Source organism: Lactuca sativa, chromosome 2, assembly GCF_002870075.4.
Source record: "Lactuca sativa cultivar Salinas chromosome 2, Lsat_Salinas_v11, whole genome shotgun sequence".
In the NCBI taxonomy this organism is placed as follows: Eukaryota; Viridiplantae; Streptophyta; class Magnoliopsida; order Asterales; family Asteraceae; genus Lactuca; species Lactuca sativa.
The window spans coordinates 50072224-50085389 of NC_056624.2; the positions used below are offsets into that span (position 1 = coordinate 50072224).

Sequence of the window (13166 nt, forward strand, 5' to 3'; positions counted from 1 at the left end):
ATTTGTGATAAATCTTATCTAAGTTCATTATTTGATTTGGTTTTCCCATTGTTTCGTCTTCTCATAGAAGCATTTATATCATATATTGGCAATTTGGATATCTTGTAGGATTTATTAAACAAAAGTTCAATTATGATCTGTCCCTTACAAATATTATATACAGATATAAATCATAATTTATGTGGTATTGCTGGATTGCAGCCCTTGCTATGGATTCGCTCCATCAAGAATCATTTCATATAATTACTTTACTAGGTTTAAACCCGTGGAAATCACGATTGATAAATAAAACACTATTGATAATTTTAAACTGTTATAACTAATAAAAAATTTGCAAAAAAAAAAAAAAATTGTCGATAAGTTTATACTGAGTAGTTAAAATTAATATATAAATATCCGATCTACATTCTATACGTGTAGATATATGATAAAATCATGATTTTATAAAATGCAATATAAATCTGAATACAATATGACTGAAATAAATTTTAAATTCCGTTGGATTTCATCGGTATAAAATCATGATTTTGTAAAATAAAACCCGTGGAAACCTAATCCAAGACAAAAAAAAAAAAGAATTTAAAACAAATTATAACATCTCCTCAAATACCACAAAACAATTAGTAATATTAACCTATATACCCAATATCAACAACAATTTAGTCATAGTAAAATGATATAAATATGTAATCTTTAAATAATCATATTGGTTGCACATCTGGTGAAATGAAAGCGTATTGCTTAAGTAATTACATCCAAAGTCACCAAGTAAAACATAAGTTGATACATATAGGTACGTATTACCATTTGAATCTCCATCGAGAACTATAAAAGAAAACTTAATCTCATAACTGGAACCAAAACCACCATGTACAAGGCTCGTTTCATCACTATTACCGAACATATTTTTCATTCTCCAAGTCACAAGGGATAAAAGACACCATATTTCCTAAGCTATATCTTGGCAATACATAAAACACAAAATAAAGATTCATTTTATTTAAAATAAGAATAAAAATCTAATATTTGTATGAATTTAAGAATTCTGACACATTTGAAAGTGTTCGCAACGTGATTATAAAAACAAAGTAAAAGAAGAGACTTTTACTATCTGAAATAAAATGAATGGACCACTCATTGAGATTACAACAATTGCTTTGAAGTTGACTGACGTTTTAAGTTTTGTCCTGATAAGATAAAATAATAAAGTATTGATTTTTTGAAATTTGTAAACCAAGTAATTCTACCCTTGTTTTTTGAATTTTCAAGAAGCTCGCTATAAACAAAAATTGTGAAAGTAGTCATGGGATAAAAATTCGAATATCTACTGCCTTTTATAAAATTATCTTTCATATTTTCAAATTTAAGTTGACCTATATATCAAAGTGTGACATTAGTAATACAACAAATAGCAATGAAACATATATCATTCCAATTTTAGTTAATTAACCTATATATCATGTATAATTAAGGTATGGAAATCAATCATTATATCATGTAATACAAATGGTTTCAAGTTCTAAACAATAGGTAAACATCGTTACCTCTAAGAAAAGTATCAAGGACCTTAAAGGAAATCGTCATGAGAGGCTAACACTCCAAGCAAAAAATATCCTGAAAATGTAAGCAGTCACATTAATAATCAAAAGTTTAGACTATAAAGAATGTCGTTATCTCTACTTTCTCAGTATCTTGTATGTAAAGGACTAAAGCTATTTCATTTTAAACCCCTTATGATTTCGACATAAATTTATCAAGTCGATCTTGCAAATCAGTCACATTTCAAACAAACATACACTACACCCAAATAATTAAATGACAAAATAGGGGGTATTGGTTACCATTTTTTGAACCAATTCATAACAGAAAATTGTAAATATGGTGTAGATGCACTCTCAATTTGATCTAATGGTGAGTAGCAGCAAAACTTGATATAAAGGGGTTCCACATCAGATTCAAGCATGCCTCGTGGATGAGCAGGCAGAGACGCCAAGGGTTCCTCGCAACATAACAATTGATTTTTATACAAAAACAGAAAATTTGAGAAACATGAAGCAAGCCAACTACATTAAAATGACATTTTGATTTAGATAACTACATTAAGTTACCTGCATTTGAGCAACATGAAGCAAACCACTTCTGAACTTCTAACTTTGTAGCTTCTAGCTCGGACTATAAGATATTACAATAGTATTTTAGATTAAAATGTATTTGTTGTCTAATAATGTAAGTAATGAAAATAAGAAAGAATTATTAAAAAAAAAAAGACAGTTACATACTTGGCATGTTGCAAGAGTATCGTTATAGCTTAGGATACTACAAAAGACAAGGCACAAAAAGGGATTTATATTTGATTTAAATGAAAGTGTTATGAAAAGATAAAACCTTACAAATGATTGTTTAAGAAGAATGAATTGATGATACCTTTCGCAAAGGGATAAAATCATCCAAGTTGTTATATGGTACCTGGTGCCGTTTCTTCTACTTTATGTTAGCCTGAGATGCAAATGAACAACAATGATCAAGAAATCAAACAACAGAGTAAAAGAAAAACATGGTGAAACTGTAATAGACATATCATCAAACACATAGCGGGCATCAATATTAACCTTGAACATCGATTCCTCTGGTTGATTAAATATTTTTCGAGCAAACGTGTCATCTCTAGGTAAACGTTGGTGCTGAAAAAGAATGGAGGCGGTGGTGAAAACGGTGTAGTAGCAATCGTGATAAAGCAGTAATGGTGTGGTGGTGATGACTAAGAAAATATATTCTCTTATCATTCAATTTTGGAGATGATTTGCTCCACGATTTCAAGAGATTTTGGTTACTGAAGAGAAAGATAACGCATGATTTAAATCCAATTTACCTCCACGTTTAAAGGGATTGATAAGAAGAAATTGCGACTGTTAAGCAAAAGAACGAATTTCACGCGTAAGGAATAAGGGCAAATCGGAACTTCACTTATAAAATTCTAGGCGGGAGAAAAAACTGAGAAGGATTGAGGAGATGCCACGTGGCATCAGAGGTACTCTTTTATTAGGATAGGGGATTAATAATAAACTGATATTGATATATGTAATTAATATGTACGTTTTTTTTTTTGAGAAAATGACAAAAATAGCCATTTACACTAATTGCATTACAAAAATAGCCAAAAAAAATCGAAATTACAAAAATGACCACCCATTTCGCAGATGAGAAGGTCCCATCTGCGAAATGGGCTTCTCATCTGCAAAAGTACAAGTATCTAAAGCACAACTGTGCTTTAGGTACTTGTACTTTCGCAGATGAGAATTTTTTTTTTTTTTAATATTTTTTCTGTATAAATAGGGTTAATTTCGCAGATGGAATAGGTCCATCTGCGAAATCCTCTAAGTCTATCTGCGAAATGGTGTATTTTTTTGTTTTGTTTTTTTTTTTTAAGTTTGACTATGAAATGAATTGGTTTGACTACGAAATTACGTTCCTAAACAAATAACAACCAAAATGATATTTTTTCTACAAAAGTTTTTATATATAGCAATGTGATTTCGTAGTCAAACCAATTCATTTCATAGTCAAACTTAAAAAAAAATACAAAAAAATACACCATTTCACAGATAGACTGAGAGGATTTCGCAGATGGACCTATTCCATCTGCGAAATTAACCCTATTTATACAGAAAAAATATTAAAAAAAAAAATTCTCATCTGCGAAAGTACAAGTACCGAAAGCACAACGGTGCTTTAGGTACTTGTACTTTCGCAGATGAGAAGCCCATTTCGCAGATGGGACCTTCTCATCTGCGAAATGGGTGACCATTTTTGTAATTTCGATTTTTTTTTGGCTATTTTTGTAATGCAATTAGTGTAAATGGCTATTTTTGTCATTTTCTCTTTTTTTCTCTAATTACATTAAGAATCATTTCATATGGAAATGATGCCCTGTTTTCATTTTATGGTAACTTCTCAATAATGATTCTACAGCCGGAGGTACTTACCTAAAGCTCTAATACCTGAAATAGGGTAACTGGAGTTGCTTGTTACTATGGGGTGTAACTGAGTCGAGCTAGCTCGTGAGATGTTTGAAAAACGACTCGAAATCGACTTGATTAAAGTCGAGCTCAAGCTTGAGTATGGATGTAAACGAGCCGAACTACCCAGGATCAGATCGTTAAAAGCTCGAAATGAGCCCGAGCCTAGAATAAAACTCATTTAATAAACGAGTCTGATCTCGAACCTGTACTTACAAACTCGTTTACACTCACGAGCTTTAACGAGCTTTTGTATAATATACTTTTATTTATTTATTATTATTAATTACTTATACATTAATAAAATATGAAAAAGTAACAAGTCGATCATGATCAGTAGTAAGTGATGCTGACAAACGAGCCGATATCGAGCTTTATATATGTTTCACGAGCTCGAGCTTGATTAACTTTAAACGAGCATGGTTCGACTAGAGTGAAGCTCGGCTCGACTCGTCTACATCCCTAAACTTGAGCTACTTGAGTATATTACTGAGTTGAGCTCAAGTATTGAAATGTTCGGCTTGTTAAGCTTGACCGAATTGATGTTTACACCTCTATGTCGGAAGATCCTTGTTAATAGGATCATGCAGAGTTTCTCTCTCCGTATGAAACAAAGACTTTTAATGGGGTAAATTTAACCCACTTGATTGGATCACCATCGAGTAGGTTTATTTTATTGTCAATTTTTTTCCAAAGTAGTGAATCACATTCAACTGTTTACCATCCATTAGGGAGGAGGGAGTCATTCTCATTGAACCCACTGAACCCATCAGCATTTCTTTTTTATTTTTCTTCATCTTTCCGAACCCACAACACACGGAAATCCTATCTTTCTCAACCCACTCAACCCACTTAATTCAAAAAATATACAAAATAATCAAGGTAAAATCTTAATTAGCAATAGAGTTACCGCCAATACCACTCCCTCTTCGACGAGTTGTTTAATTGGTTTTACGAACCCACTTCATCCTCTATCTCTACTTTCTCTCTCTCATTTTCTCTTGTACCATATGTTTTAAGACTTGTACCTTAGTTGTTTAGTATTTTTTTTAATTGAGTGGGTTGAAAAAGATAGGATTTCCGTGTGTTGTGGGTTCGGAAAGATGGAGAAAAATCAAAGAGAAAAGCTGATGTGGCAGTGGGTTCAATGAGTTCAATGGGAACGACTCCCTCCTCCCTTAAGGACGAAAAAGCATCTCCAATTCTTCATACATCATGAATTCATGATGCAGTCTCGATTTGAAGGGCTCAATGTTGGCCGAAACTTAGCCAACAATATGATCGTTGGGCTTCTTCAAACTGGCCCAAACACACCCACATGTTGTAAATATGTTATTAGAATTCGATTACAACCAAACATTGTTTATGGTCTAAACATCTAATGCATAAACTATTGAAATTTTTGTCATTATTTTGGTTATTTTATTATCACGGGAAGATTTCTATTAATATTTAAGTCAAACCAAAATGAAATAGCTGAGGAATTGCGCACCAAATTGGAATGATAAACCATTTAATGATCAATATTATGTTTTCAAGGAGTAAAAAAATATATATATATATATATATATATATATATATATATATATATATATATATATATATATATATATATATATATGATTTTAACGTTCTTAAAAAAATCCCGCCTACTACATAATTAATCTTCTCTAAAGGGGGTACGTGAGGTGTAACTGAGTCGAACTAACCCATGAGATACGAAATTGACTTAGTTCAAGTCGAGTCGATCTTGAGCTTGAGCTAGTCGAGTATATTATCGAGTTGAGCTCGAGTATTTAAAATACTCGGCTCGTGAAGCTCGTGAGCTTAATTGAACATCGTTATATTTATACTTTTACCCTTTTCTTATTCATATTTAACATAATTGAACCAAGTCGAGTCGACACACGACCTTAGTCATACTTCTATTTCAATTTAATATAATTTTATCTTTTTAACAATTAGTTGAGCAGAACTCGAAAGTGTCGATTATTTTAGTGAGCTCAAGCCTAAGTTAGAAATTGAGGTTCGAGTTAAGTTGAAGGCGAGTTTCGAGCTAGAGTTTTTTAGTCGAATCAAAATTTGAGTTTGTCACTACTCGACTCGACTCGGTTCACTTACACCCCTATATGTGACGGTAGACTTCTTGGCAAATAACCTTTTAGATAAATGTCATATCTACATGAAATGTATGTTTCAATAACTTGTACGATATATATATATATATATATATATATATATATATATATATATATATATATATATATATATATATATATATATATATATATATTGTACTCATGTTGAATGATCAATTTATTAAGTGGAAATACCAACTTCCTTTAGATTAATACTAATAAATTGTTTGAAATGTATGTTTCAATAACTTGTACGATAGTTGCATAGATATTCTATCTCATGTGGATAGATCAATTTATTAAATGGAAATATCAACTTCCTTTAGATAAATACTAATAAATTGTCGTAAATATTTTTCTGTTGCTTTTAAGTTAGTTACTACAAAGAATGGAATGAAGTTCATATCCATCTAATGTTAACAAAATGTATGACAAATTTAAGTTTCCCATATTAAATTCCATAAATTTCGGTAATTAAACCCTAATTAATAAATTTCTTTTTTCAGAAATATTTTGTAGAGATCTATGAGTAGTCTGAAAGAAGACATTAGTCAAGGAATAGGGAAACGATACATCAAGCTCTTTGTCCATTTAGAAATTTTATCAAACACGTAAAATGCGTATATAGTTTAAGAGAAGTTACTCAAGAACAATAACTGCTTTTGTACATACATAATTAGTTTTATAGATAAATCACAAAATGATCTCAGTTGATGATCAATTATTGATGAAGTTCATGAAAAAATTATAGATTGTAACTACTGCAATCGATGTCAAAAGAATGAAAAAACATCAAACCTTGAAATTACAGATTATGATCTCATCTGACGATCGATTGCTCAACAAGTGAAGTAATGATGAATTGTTGAAATTTTCGTCAAAATCAATGAGGATTCATGAAGCTTAAAGTTGGTGAAGAGGATATAGAGATATCATCGATTCTGAAATCTACATCCCCGATTTCTGCAATCTTCATGTAAAAGAGTTGAATTTATAATCAATTTATTGAAATATTCAAGTAAAAGAACTCAACTTATTATCGATTTGTTGGAATCTTCATCTTGATTTCTTCCAAAGTCATCATCAGATAAAATCGAAATACTGTTACATTAAATTCTTATGAACTGATGATTGATTGTTGAAATCGATAACTATTGTACAACGTGAACGGATCTAAATTGTTCTATGGAAGACCTAATTCTCAATCTAAGGCTTCCATGAAATGAACGTGAATCTAATACGCTTATATAGATTGTTAGGAAAATAAAAAATATAAACTAACTATCCCTGATACTCTAGGGAAGCCCCTTAATCAAAATTAATCAGCACTAATCATGTATTATTAAGAACCATTAGATCAGTTATAATCTATTAAACTGCACAAATGGTCCCTGTTGTTAGCTCAAAATAGTCACTTTGGTCCAAAAAAGTTTAGACTAGCACCAAAGTGTCACACCCCTAAACCGAAACGGCGGAAATGTTCGGGGGTGGAGAACATCATGTATAGTATCACAACAATTGCATCATAGTAATCAAAGTAAACACAACCATTACATTGAATACATACAGTTTGATACATAATTTGTATGCGCCAAAAGTATAGCAAAATATAAAAGACTTGACTCTATACGCTCTGTCTTCTAAAAAGCTTATACAAGTACCTGTCTATTGATTTCCTGAGAATACAATCGGTTTTGAAAAAAAGAGTATCAGCATTAAGTTGGTGGGTTCATAAGCATGTTTTTATAATGAAAACATGTTAATGAATCAGTGAAAATGTTTGTATGCTTCCAAGAAAATCCAAATTTTCTTTAGTAAAAAGGTAGTCTTAAACCCTAAGACCAATTGTATGCTCATTATTGAATTATGTTTTTGTGTATGAAAGTACTTGTATGAAATCCTTGGCTACCACCAGTAATGTAAGTAATGTATTGTATAAAAATCCTGGTTAACATCGTTATGTAATGCATGTTCTGTATGAAAACCGTGGATAACACCGGTATGTATAAAATGTTTTGTATAAAAACCCTAGATAACACCAGTATGTATAGTAGTTTTATTACTCGAAATAAAACCATGAATTGAAATCCCTAGATTTCCTCCAGTTGTAGTATGTAGTAGTTCTATTAATGAAAATAAAACTATTGAAGAATCAAATCTCGTAAACAAAAGGTTAGTTAATACTGTTGTGAGTTCGTATAACCATGCTTGATATGACCTAGTGACCTCTATGATGTTCTTCAGGCGTCGGACGTTATGACGTTTGTCACCCCAGACATGCCTGCCTAACTGTAGCTAGCAATTATGGTTTAGGATAGTCAATCCCGAATAGATCTATTCACAAATCTCACGCTCCCCCTCCAGGAGACTCTGGTTATACTATGATAGGATTTATTTTGCACCCCCGAAGGGTACAATTGAAGTGATGTCTCACAACCCTGTATTAACTAGTTTACGTGTAATGTAATGTTCACTTGTACTTGAATCTATACGTATGTCTTGTAGAGTAAAATAATTATACTTAAATAATTATTTAGTATGGTACTCTTGTATTCAGAAAGTAGTAATGTATACCATAAACTATATTTGTCATAATTTATATGATTGTTAATGTATAACCCTAAATTGGTAAAACTGTGTATTGATTTCCCAAACTATACCTATTATAGTTTGCATGTATGTTAAGTAATTGGCTTGTGTATTTTTCTGAAAACGATGTAATTATAATTGTGATTTCAAAACTTCACTTATGCTCAGCATGTTACAAAAGGGATAAGATGTATAAACACTTTATAAGATGTGGTGGTCTTTTGGTTGTATCAATTGCATTAGTTTTAAATCCTGTTGTAATTCTATGTATAAAGTTCACCAAACTATATGTATTTGGCTTGTATTCCCCCCCCCCTAAAAACATTAAAATAGTAAATGCGTAGGGGTATGAACTCACTGTTGGATGCGTGTATGTTCCGGACAACGAGACTGGAAACGAAGACCCTCGAGTTGATGTACGTGGCATTTAACGGCATCCTAGTAATAATTAAATACATATATGCATTTAAGTTAGCGAACCCATTAGTTAAAGTGCTAAAAACACACTTGCTTTTGGTTAAGGAATGTTATCGAGACTGATGAAGTGAATGGAGGGTTTTTGGTTTCTATAGTGTTCACTGCTGGAAAGTGTTCACAGCCGTACATGGTTCACGGTCGTGAATGGTTCTTGGTGTGAATTTCAAGGGTTCACGGTCCTTGAATGGTTTGCGGCCGTGAACACATTTCGGCCCATGAAGATTTGAAGAGTTTACGGCCGTGAACTTAAGAACAAAAATGGTTTATTTGATGAAAAGACGGGTGTTTGATGCTCCAAAACGAGTTCCCAAGGTGGATTGAGTGATAGATGAGAGAAAACTTGGGTTTTCGGGTGATAGTTTTAGATAGAGAAAGTGTGTTTTTGGCCAGAAAAATATAAATGAGGGTAGGAGCTCATATATATAGGATGGGTTCATGGTCGGTGGGGGATCCACCCAGCCATGAATGGTTTACGACCGTGATCGGGTTCACGGCCGTGAACACCAATCAGACCGGATTTTGTTGATTTTCGAAGTAAACTCGGGTTTTCGCGTTAACTTGGTTCCAACTCTTATATAAAATTTGTTTATATAAATAAAAAGATTTTCTAAACCATAAGAATTTAAGGGAATAAATAAAATTCAAAATTTTATTTAACGAAATTTGATTAACGTTGACGAAAAAAGGTTCGGGTTGTCACATCATCCCTCGATAGAGGGAATTTCGTCCGAAAATTCTAAAACGAATAGAATTTCGGACTAGGGAAAGAGATGCAGATACTTCTGTTTCATCTGATTTTCGCGCTCCCTAGTGAATTCAGGTCCCGCTTGGCATTCCAACGAACCTTCACTATCGGGATCCGACTTTGTTTCGTTGGCTTGACTTCCCTATCCATTATTTTGACTAGTTCTTCCATGAAATTAAGGCTCTCATTGATCTCGATTTCATCAAGAGGGATTACAAGAGTCTCGTCGGATAGACACTTTTTGAGGTTTGACACATGGAAGATTGGATGAATGTTGTTAAGCTCTTGGGGTAAACGAAGTTTATATGTTGCGGGACTGATCCTAGCGAGGATCTCGAATGGTTGTATCTCGGATTTAGCTTTCCATGCTTTCCAACGCATATCGATCCTTTCCAGGGTGAGAATTTTAATAGAACGCGGTCACCAACCTAGAACTCCAAGGGTTTTCGTCTCTTATCGTCGTAGCTCTGTTTTCTATCTCTTGAAGCTTTTAGTCGTTCACAAATTTGTACGATCTTTTATGTGGTTTCTCAGATGATTTCTGGGCCAATGAGAGAGCTATCTGGGACATGACCTTTGGCCAGCTGCGTGTCACCCACCTCAACCCAGCACAGAGGGGATCTGCACTTGTGGCCATAAAGGGCTTTAAACGGCGCAGCCTTGATGCTGGTATGATAGTTGTTGTTGTAGGAGAACTCGACCAAGGGCAAATAAGCGTCCCATGACTTACCAAAGTCGATAATGCATGCTCTCAGCATGTCTTCTAGGGTTTGAATAGTTCTCCCACTCTGCCCATCAGTTTGTGGATGGTTAGCTGTGCTTATATCCAACTTAGTTCCAAGAGCCTTTTGCAGTGATTTCCAAAATCTCGAGTTGAATCTGCTATCCCGATCGGAGATAATGGACACAGGCACACCATGCAGATCGACTATCTCTTGGATGTAGATTCGTGTCAGTCTCTCCATCTTGAATGTTTCTTGGATTGGCAGGAAGTGGGCGGATTTAGTCAATCTGTCGACGATTACCCAGATAGTGTCATGGCCACTCAGAGTCTTGGGCAATTTACTGATGAAATCCATCGCAATTTGTGACAACCCGAAACTTTCATTCTGTACGATAGGTCAATTTTTATCAATGTTAAATTCGATTTCGTCACCTTTTAACGCCGATTAATGGTTCGTTTAGGTGTTTTAAGCTAAAGTACAGCAGAAAATGAGATCGGGAATGAGTCAACACATCGTTCAGAGTCAAAACAGGGCCATACATCCTCGTGAGAGGTGTGTACGGCCGCACACTCATGCCCCAGCCGCACACTCCCCTCTATATATAGGGGTGACCCCTTCATTCATTCCTTTCTTTTGGCTGCACCCTACTTTCTCTCTCTACTTTCTCTCTCTTAAAATCTCATCCAAGAACACTCTAAGGGCCTAAAAAACATGAGAAATTCCATCATTTAGCTTGTTATTCAGCTAAAACACCTAAATATGTCACACCCCAAAACCTGAACGGCGGAATCGTTCGGGAGTGGAGGACGTCATGTATAGTATCACAACAATGCAAAGTAGTAAACAAGCAACAACATCATCCATTGCATTAATAATATAATTTCATACAAGTGTGTTCTGTTAAAGTTATAGAAACAAAAATATACATATCAAAATCAAATAAGAGTCTTGAACGAACTCCATCTTCTCAAAAACCTGGCACCGGTACCTGTCTACTGGCGACCTGAGAATACAAGTTATTTTGAAAGCGAGTATCAGCTTTAAAGCTGGTGAGATCATAAGTATATTAGTGTCTGAGTTTGTATGAAATCATTTGTAAGATGTTTGTATGATGTAATGTATAAGTTTTGTAAAGTTTGTATTTGTTTGAACTATCCTAGAAAACCCTATGTTTCCTACTAAGAGTAGCCTTCTACCAAGGCATCTAGTAACTATGTGTCTCTTGTAAGAGTGTGTATTTTCCCAAATCCGACGATCATTAACCAAAAATATAGTTTTTACATTACCGTGCATCGTGTGAATGTTCACGAAGTGAATGTAAAGGGAAAAATATTATAGTACTGTAGTGTTGTATTAAGTAACTACTACTGTACTAACTACCTTAAATCAATTTTTATTTAAAGTACCATGTGATCGGCCTGTACCCTGCTACCAACTCAATAGTAAAACGACGATGTAAGACGTCGTAAGAAATGACATTTGGCACCCGTAGACTTACAAGTCTGACTGTAGCGAGCAGCAAGGTGTATGATTGTCAATCCAGTATAGATCTATATGCAATCTCATACGCTCCCCAATTAGGAGATTCTGGATACAAAAACGGTCATGGCAGGTAGTGCCATGACCCGTTTAATGGCTCACATAACTGAATGTAAAGTATATGTAATGTATGTGCTAGCTGTATTGTGTGTTCTTTCTCTGTCTAGCCTGCATGTTTGTTTCTCATCACTATGTATTATGTTTGTTTCTCACTACTATGTATTGTGTTTGTTTCTCATAACTATGTATTATGTTTGTTTCTCATCACTATGTATTATGTTGGTTTCTCATCACTATGTATTATGTTGGTTTCTCATCACTATGTATGATGTTGGTTTCTCATCACTATGTATGATGTTTGTTTCTCATCACTATAAGTTATGACTCATGTATGAACTGACTCTTTGAAAGATTCATTGTTCTAGTATTAGTATTAGTAAAACCCTAAACTAAGCCTATTGTAGTTTACTAGTAATATAACTTGTACGTATGAACATGGGAGATACCCCTGCTACCCAGGGTATTGAATTGACTGGAAGAACCTTTATGACTATATATGTACACATGATATATAACTAGTAGTTAAACGACCTTCGAACGGATACCCGATATCCTACCAGACCACATCCCAACGGGGAAAAGGAAATAAGGCGGATTAGCCTTCTTAAGTCCTTCAAACATTACTTATATAACTATACATATCTAGGCATGCAATTTACAATATAAAATTATAAAAGAAGTTTCGTAAAAACATTTGATATGTAAAAGAGTTTTTAAGACAGTTTGAAGTAAAACGATTTAGTTAAACAGTTTGAAAGTAAGAGATTCACTTGTCGATAGTTATTAATCACATGTAATTGAGATAATAAGTATCGTAACTTTACTTGTATTTCCCCATAAAAGTATTTATAAACATTTGAAAACATTTAAAAGGTTA

The 13166-nt window shown here is 33.6% G+C and overlaps 1 long non-coding RNA gene across 5 annotated transcripts; it reads right to left on the minus strand.

Annotated features, from left to right (window-relative positions):
- Positions 1 to 722: 722 nt before the first annotated feature.
- Positions 723 to 2992, minus strand: LOC111879917 (uncharacterized). Of its 5 annotated transcripts, none has more exons than XR_006187938.2 (6): positions 2610 to 2985; positions 2425 to 2496; positions 2280 to 2316; positions 1842 to 2172; positions 1545 to 1614; positions 723 to 954 (listed from the first exon to the last, which is right to left on the minus strand). It is a non-coding gene; the product is annotated as an uncharacterized LOC111879917 (long non-coding RNA). The 5 variants fall into 5 exon arrangements; XR_006187937.2 differs by having other exon boundaries at positions 723 to 960; positions 2610 to 2984; XR_006187935.1 differs by lacking the exon at positions 723 to 954 and having other exon boundaries at positions 1436 to 1614; positions 2610 to 2681; positions 2870 to 2992.
- Positions 2993 to 13166: the final 10174 nt, after the last annotated feature.